General features: G+C 44.0%; 1 pseudogene; it reads left to right on the top strand.

Moving 5' to 3' along the window:
• The first annotated feature begins 553 nt into the window (after positions 1–553).
• Positions 554–6,852, top strand: LOC102261261 (annotated as a pseudogene).
• The last annotated feature ends 1,247 nt before the right edge of the window (positions 6,853–8,099 follow it).

Below are 8,099 nucleotides of genomic sequence, written 5' to 3'. Positions count from 1 at the left end.
GGGATGCAACCATTGGTTGGCTATTTGTAAACCCCCCTCCACTCCTACTCTAATGGCAAATCCCAGGGAGACTCTTCCCATTGTCATCTCACCCTGCTGAGCAGTGCCATTGTGCGGGACTCCATCAAGCCTAGGTGCCCCCAGGCGAAAGCCTGCACCTTTGTCTCACTTAAACCCAGAGAACAGGCCCCTCCCACCAAAGTCCTCTTTTCCCACTGGGCCATGTGGGGAAGCCCAGGAAAATTAGACGTCAGCTTTTCCAGGGATACAGGTTAAGCTCCCCTGTTACTGAGCAATTAGAAAATGGTTTGAGCCTGGCTGATGTGGCTCAGTGGTTGAGCGTCAACCTATGAGTCAAGAGGTCACGATTCAATTCCCCATCAGGGCATATGCCTGAGTTTTGGGCTCCATTCCCAGGAGGGGTCATTCAGGAGGCAGTTGGTCAATGAATCATTGATGTGTCTACCCCTCTCTCCCTCTCCCTCCCCCTCCCTCTCTCAAAAATCAATAAAAAATATTTTTTTTAAAGAAAATATTTTGATTAAATGCCATCATGGTAAAAGCCAAGGTGCACTTATCCAGGTATGAGGAAGTCAAGAAAGTCTTTCCAAAGGAAGTGACACTTCAGTGCAGTCCTGAGCAAGGGACAGTTGGGCATGGAGGAGGAGGCAAAGGGAGTACTTCTTCCGATGGAGTACTCTGTAAGGAAGGGATCACGGTACACGCGAAGACACGGAGTAAGAGTGTGACACGTTCACTGGCTGCAGGCGTATAAAGAATAGATCGTGTTCTGCAAGGAGATGAGTGGGAAGAGAGGCCCAGACAGGTAGGAAGGAGCCTGAACAAGAAGGGCCTCACCAGTTTTGAAATCCTCATACGGATGTGGAGGATTTGCAGGGGGCAATGGAAGCCACAGAGGGCTCTAAGTAGAGACGGACAAGACCAGATTTGCATTTTAGAAAGAACATGCTAGCAACTTAATGGAAGCTAGAGGAGCCGGGCTTCAGGCAGGAGGCTTGGAGGCTAAGTAATCCAGGGGAGGAGGTGAGACCTAAAACAAGGTTCTGGCAAGGGGAGGAGCAAGGTAGACAGGGACTGGGGGAAGGAATCAAGATGATTGCCAAGTTTTCAGTCTGAGATCAGACAAGAAAAACATGAAAAATCCTCCTTTGACTTCAACCCCTCCCGAGAGCTTCTAGCCTACCTCTCTCCATGATTTTATCAGCGAGTTCAAAGAAGTGCACGCCTGTCTCCTTTTTCACCTCCCATTCACTCTTCAAGCAACTATGACTGGGGGAAAAGGATGGTGAGCAGGAGTCCTTCATTTGTGCTGATGGACCTGTCAGGTCCCATAGAATTACGTGCTTGGAAAAGAGGATTATGTGATGATCCCAGGAGAAAGGACAGGGGTGCCAGGAAGATGAAATAATAGGTATTTAACTACAGGCGATAAACCAAGAGATGCTGTAAACATGTAACTCAAGAGCTTAAGGGGATTTGATGCTTCAAGATGACTTAGGACCATTTGGGGGAAGGGCAAGGTCCTGGAGGAGAAGGAATGTAAAGGTAAATGAGAAAACAGAATCCTGGTTACTCAAATTGTGCCCAGTGTTGAGGAAGAATGTATTAGCAGAAGAGGGCTAGTCAGCATTGGGCACAGAGAAAGAAATCAAAGGTATGTAAGCATAATCTGGGCCACTTAACTAATGATTTAGCTTTGATTCCTTGCTCACCATGCCCATCTGGTAGGTATGAGGGCCAGATGCCTGAAACTTTCTCTCTTAAAGATGAGGTAATATATTTTACTTTGTAGCTTTCTGCAGAAGCAAACCCTGAGCCAAAGATTCTAGTGCAAGGGTTTATTTGGTGGTGAAGGCAAACACCAGTAGGAGAATAGAAAAGTGAGACAAGGAAAGGAAGGCGGAGCAGAGGGACAAGGAAGGGAAGTGTACTGTCAGGCCAGCTGCCACTGTGGGTGAGTGGAGCTTAATCCTGCTGGGAAAGCCAGTGTAAAGCAAAGCCAGTGAGGGAGGGAGCTGGGATAGCTACACACCAACATCTGTCAATCACTGATGGACAGCTGCTCCTAGCAGCATAATTCCCCCACACTTCTGGCTCGCCAAGTAGGCAGCTCAACTGGACTGGAGTGATGAAGCCTTAGGGAGTACTGACAATAGCCACGATTAGACACAAAGTCTAGACTCACTTCCTCTTCCTCTTCCCCAGGCATTCAGTTCTCTGTGCAGCCTGGTTCCCAGTTCTGAGTTCCTGAGTTCCCAGCCCTGCTCACCGTACCCAACTTACCCTGAACTGCTGGAACAGCCCAGTGCTTCATGAAACAAGAACATCCCCCACATTAACCGCACACTAAGACTAAGCTACTAAAAGAAGGTCGTTTCTTAGCCCAGCCAGTGTGGCTCAGTGGTTGAACATCAACCCACGAACCAGAAGGTCACGGTTGGATTCCCAGTCAGGGCACATACCCAGGTTGTAGGCTCGATTCCCAGTGGGCGGCATGCAGGAGGCAGCCAATCAATAATTCTCTCTCATCACTGATGTTTCTATCTCTTTCTCACTCTCCCTTCCTGTCTCTGAAAAAAAAAAAAAAACACTTAAAAAAGAAAGAAATTCCTCCCTCAGTCGCTTCATTGGTCCTGTGACATTACCAATGCTATTACTAAGGAGATCTGGGGAGACACAAAGCCACTCTTACAGAATGAAGCAACTCCTTCTTTTGTACCTTCTGAATGAAACCTGACACTGCATGCAGTCAGTATGTGCCAAATAGTAATTACACAGGCTTACTGTTGTGAGTATGCGAAACACAGTTTATTCTTGTATTATTTATTTGTATTACAACTGAAAACCTACTTTTTCCCACCCCTGTATTTCTGTCTCTGATAATAGCCACATGTCTTGGACATGCCAGAGAACAGAGTTTAGTGTATAGCTCTTCCAAATGAACTTGAAACAACAAAAAAAGGAAAATGCAAAATCACTTCACAAATATTATAATAAAAATGAGATGAAGAATTGTAGAATATTATCACACAAAGGCCTTCGAAAGAGGTGTTTCTGAGAGCCTCACCATATCAACATTCCTGGCACCACAAGGAATTGCTACTTTGACACCAGTTTTGCTTCCTGAAAAGTTCAAAACTCACCACACCCACGATTCTTCTCTGGTGTCAATCACAGTGGCAGACAGAGGGCAAGAAAGAGCAATTAGCACCATGCCAGGCACACAGCAATCACCCAAAGTTTGTATTCATGGCAAAAGTATGTCATCATACTTGTTACAAATGAACCAAGTAGGCCTGAAATATAAAACATAGCTTCAGATATTCCCAAATACAATAAAAACACAAAGTGTATAGGCAGCTTATGCTAGGAATGGGTTTCCAAATTCCAGTGCACTGGAGCCATAGGTAAAAAGATATGGTTAGGATAAGTCAAAGGAAGTGCGCCCAAGTTCCAACTTACAGTTTTTGGCTCCAAAGTTTTTGTAAGTTGCTTGAACGTACTCTGCACTTGTACATAGAAAGTTTTATAAATGGTGGCATGGTTCTTGGGCCAACACATAACAAACCATTTATTTTTTAAAAAAATATGTTTTATTGATTTTTTACAGAGAGGAAGGGAGAGGGATAGAGAGTTAGAAACATCAATGAGAGAGAAACATTGATCAGCTGCCTCCTGCACACCTCCCACTGGGGATGTGCCCGTAACCAAGGTACATGCCCTTGACAGGAATCGAACCTGGCACCTTTCAGTCCGCAGGCGGATGCTCCATCCCCTGAGCCAAACCGGTCAGGGCCATAACAACCCATTTAACACATAATGTAGATAAATGGTAGCATTGTCGTGTGCTGGGTGCTGCTCTCCGTTATCTGCTCCTCTTGAATTAAATGTCCCCCTGGATGAATTCAGCCTCCTCCACTGCTTGAACCATCACTCACCAATGACTCCAAGGTCTGTAGCTCTACTTATCACCTTTGTTGAAAGCTCCAGATCAAAATTATACATTCAACTGTTGACTGGACCTTTTTACCTGGAATATCCCCATTTACTCAAAACTCAACAAGCTCCAAACTAAACTCATTATGTCCCACTCTTCCCTCACTTTCTTATACTTGCTCCTTTTTTTGTTGCTCGCTTGTTCATCATAGTTAGACTATTGGGATCATCCCACAGCCCACCAATTTCATGGTGCTGTGTGTTTGAAGATGCTATTTCTCTGTCCAGAACCTTCCTCTCTCCTACCCCAGGGCCATAAAAACTCCTCTTCAGTCTCTAAGGCCCAGCTCAAGTGTTGTCTCTCTTGTGAAGACTTCTCATCCCCTTGACGGCCACCATCCCAGACCAAGCAGTCAGTGTCCCCAAATCTACACACTTAAAAATGCTCCCACAACATGTGACCCATTTCCCTGATGTTGCTCTGCCCTCGTGGTACTCTATTTGTGACTTATCTTTAGTCTTTCCCATTAAACCAGTGGTCGGCAAACTGCGGCTCACGAGCCACATGCAGCTCTTTGGCCCCTTGAGTGTGGCTCTTCCACAAAATACCACGTGCGGGCGCGCACATACAGTGTGATTGAAACTAAGTGGCCCATGCACAGAAGTCGGTTTTCGGCCTGGCGCGAGTCTATTTTGAAGAAATGGTGTTAGAAGAAGTGGGGGGTGTCGGGTGGTCGGGTGGTCGGGCGACGGGAGACGGCGCGCAGGCGGGCTGTGGGATATGCAGCGCGGGGGAGGTGCGCGAGATTCATGCACGAGTTGAGGATGGGAGAGTTGGAAGGGGTCGACCTCAGCGAACGTACCTCAATCAAATTGAGGACATTTTTAGTAAAGGACAGCTTAGGAGTACCCTAATTAAGTTAATAACGATGTACCTACCTATATAGTTTAAGTTTAAAAAATTTGGCTCTCAAAAGAAATTTCAATCGTTGTAGTGTTGATATTTGGCTCTGTTGACGAATGAGTTTGCCGACCACTGCACTAAACGGTCAGCTCTTCCAGGCCAGAAGATCTTATTCCTGATGTTCCCTCCAGGAGCCTAGTGCATCCTCACACAGGGGAGATGACAGACACTCCAGGATACTGCTAGTCTTCATTCAGACTACTCCTTTTTCTATCTAGTAAGATCCTGGGACTTAGCTAAATTTTAATCACTTAAAATTATATGACTCCCCATCTTCTGAACTCAGTGTAAAACTGTGAAAACTGTATTTTCTGGTTCTGTAGCTGATTAAGCACTTGAAATGAGGATTTTTAAAAAAATATATTTTATTGATTTTAGAGAGGAAGGGAGAGGGAGAGAGATAGAAAAATCAATGATGAGAGAGAATCATTGATTGGCTGCCTCCTGCATGCCCCCTACTGGGGATCGAGCCTGCAACCCAGGCATGTGCCCTTGGCCAGAATCGAACCTGGGACCCTTCAGTCCACAGGCTGACACTCTATCCATTGAGCCAAACCAGCTAGGGCGAAATGAGGATTTTTTTTCATTCGATCTCTGAGGGGGCAAAGAGAAGACAATACGGTTTCTCTAATGAGTAGAACCATGAAATTAATGTCTCAAGAAGATTTCCTGGAATCTTAGAGGTTGAGTCAGATTTCTTAGCATCAGCTGTAATTCTATGTTCTTAATTGCTATCGAGCTATTTTTTTCTACTTCTTTTTTATTTCTGCTGTGTGCTTTGCTTCAAATCAAATCCTCAGAAAGTGAAAGAGGATGATTAAGCATGATATTTAAGCCACTTGATTAATACTGCATCTTATTGAGGAGGGAATGATTAGTGGGTGTGTTGTGTGTGTGTGTTTTTTTTTTAACAAGTGAAGTTTTCTAGAGAGTATCACTGGATTTGCAACTCCTTCTCACCGGATGTAAGCAATAGCTGTCGTTGATCTTACACTGTTTTGAAAAATGCTTTAATAAGATTTTTTTTTGAATTACCACTTGAGGCCATTTGTTTTGAGCACACATAAAAAGTTGTCTTTTCTCATTAATTTTATACTGACTTCTATTTTATAAAGTTCATGCTCTGATAATAAAGACAAATTCTAGCAATTACAGTTGAAATTTCAGCTTGCAGGCAATGAAGCAGAGGAAGTCTGTGGTGTTTGAAATATAGTGATCATCCCTCTCTGAGGACAGAAACCACACAGTGAAGTAAACGAGTCAGATCTGAATGGAAAAGCCAGATCTTGACCAAGCAGACTGTTTTTAAAAATACCATTAAAGAGTTGCACTCTCGCTCCTCCAGGATGGCGGTCACGAAATATGTTGTGACTTAGGAGAAGGGCTACAGAGAGTGGAGAAGGGCTCTACCCAGGGATTCCTGGGGCTGTGTTTGTGGAAGATGTAGATTCCCTCATGAAATAGCCTGGGAATGGGTGCATAGCCAGTACTAAAGAAGCTGGATGAACAGTACCAGAAGCAAAAGTTTATGGAACCCAACCTTGTTCAAAAGAAAGGGGGGCTAAAAGGTCAGATTCCTAAAATTAAGCAGACTTTAGAAATTCTAAAATACATGCAGAAGAAGTGTCCATCAATTCATTGGAGACCAGATTCCTCCTGGCAGGTAACTTGTATGGCAAAGCTTCAGTTCCTCCTACCGTTAAAGTGTGTCTGTGGATGGGGGCTAATGTTATGCTTGAATATGATATTGATGAAGCTCAGCATTATTGGAAAAAAATTTATTGACGGCCACAAAGAATCTTATTCTCTTGAGGAAGACCTTGACTTTTCTTCCAGATGAATTTACTACCACTGAAGTCAATATAGCCAAGGTTTATAATTGGAACATAAAAAGAAGAAACTAAGATGATTCTACCAAGAACAAAGCATAATGCTGGCAATTAAAAATTGCCAGTGTGCTCAGTGGTTGAGCGTTAACCTATGAACCAGGAAGTAACGGTTTGATTCCTGGTCAGAGCACATGCCCTGGTTGCAGGTTTAGTTACCAGTAGAGTGCATGCAGGAGGCAGTCGATCAATAATTCTCTCTCATCATTGATGTTTCTGTATCTCTTTCCCTCTCCCTTCCTCTCTGAAATCAATAAAATATATTTCTTAAAAGTTAAAAAATAAATTTTAAAAAATGTGGTTCAGTTTTCCAAACATGTTCTTTTAAATACATACTCCAAAGTTTATCCTTAAAGGTTGACATAACTTTGGATGATTTTTTAACAGTAAGAATAATAATTAAAACTTAAAAAAAATAAAAACCATTTTTTTAATTTATAAAAACAAAATCAGTTTCAAATATTTTATGGAATTAGCAGGGGGTTTCTTTTTTTTTTTATTTCCAAAACAAAGTAAATGCTGCTTTCATTATTTTGTTTGTTTGCCATAAGAAAAGTCTTAATTGAAATGACTGATAACTGCTATATGCCATGGCGGCTTCATTCTGGACACGTTAGCAGTTTACTTTTTCTTTATTGGCTGATGTTACTCTCACTGGTTGTGGTTCAACCAGTTTAGAGGAAAGAAAAAGTCAGTTTCAATATTTGCAAACTATTTTTTTTAGTAGATGTGGGGCTTTATGGCCCTCTGTTGCCATTATTTGCCTTATGTAAATATAGTTTCATGAATTACTGCTTAGCCAATAACTATTTCTTATAGTACTAGAGGCCCGATGCACGGATTTGTGCACTGGTAGGGTCCCTTGGTGTGGCTTTTGGGGATAGGGCGAAACCAGAGGTCCAATGCCACCTGCCACTCCTGCTCATCCCGGCCCCACTGTGTCTGCTGCCGCAACTCAGGCTCGCAGCCGCTCCGCTGCGGCCTCTGGGCTACAGCGGCCAGCCATGAGCCCTGTGTCTGGTGCCTGTTGGTCAGCTGAGCAGCACTCTGCTGTAGAAGTGCACTGACCACCAGGGGGCAGCTCCTGCATAGAGCATCTGCCCCCTGGTGGTGAGTACACATCATAGCAACTGGTCGACCGGTTGTTCAGTCGTTTGGTCGCTTAGGCTTTTATATATATACTAGAGGCCCGGTGCACAAAAATTTGTGTACTCGGGGGCGTGGAGAGGGGAGTCCCCCAGCCCAGCCTGTGCCCTCTCGCAGTCTGGGACCCCTCGGGAGATAACGCCCTG

This window comes from Myotis brandtii, unplaced genomic scaffold (assembly GCF_000412655.1).
Source record: "Myotis brandtii unplaced genomic scaffold, ASM41265v1 scaffold76, whole genome shotgun sequence".
NCBI lineage: Eukaryota > Metazoa > Chordata > Mammalia > Chiroptera > Vespertilionidae > Myotis > Myotis brandtii.
The sequence above is the reverse complement of the archived record's forward strand: the minus strand, read 5'-3'. Positions and strand labels throughout refer to the sequence as shown.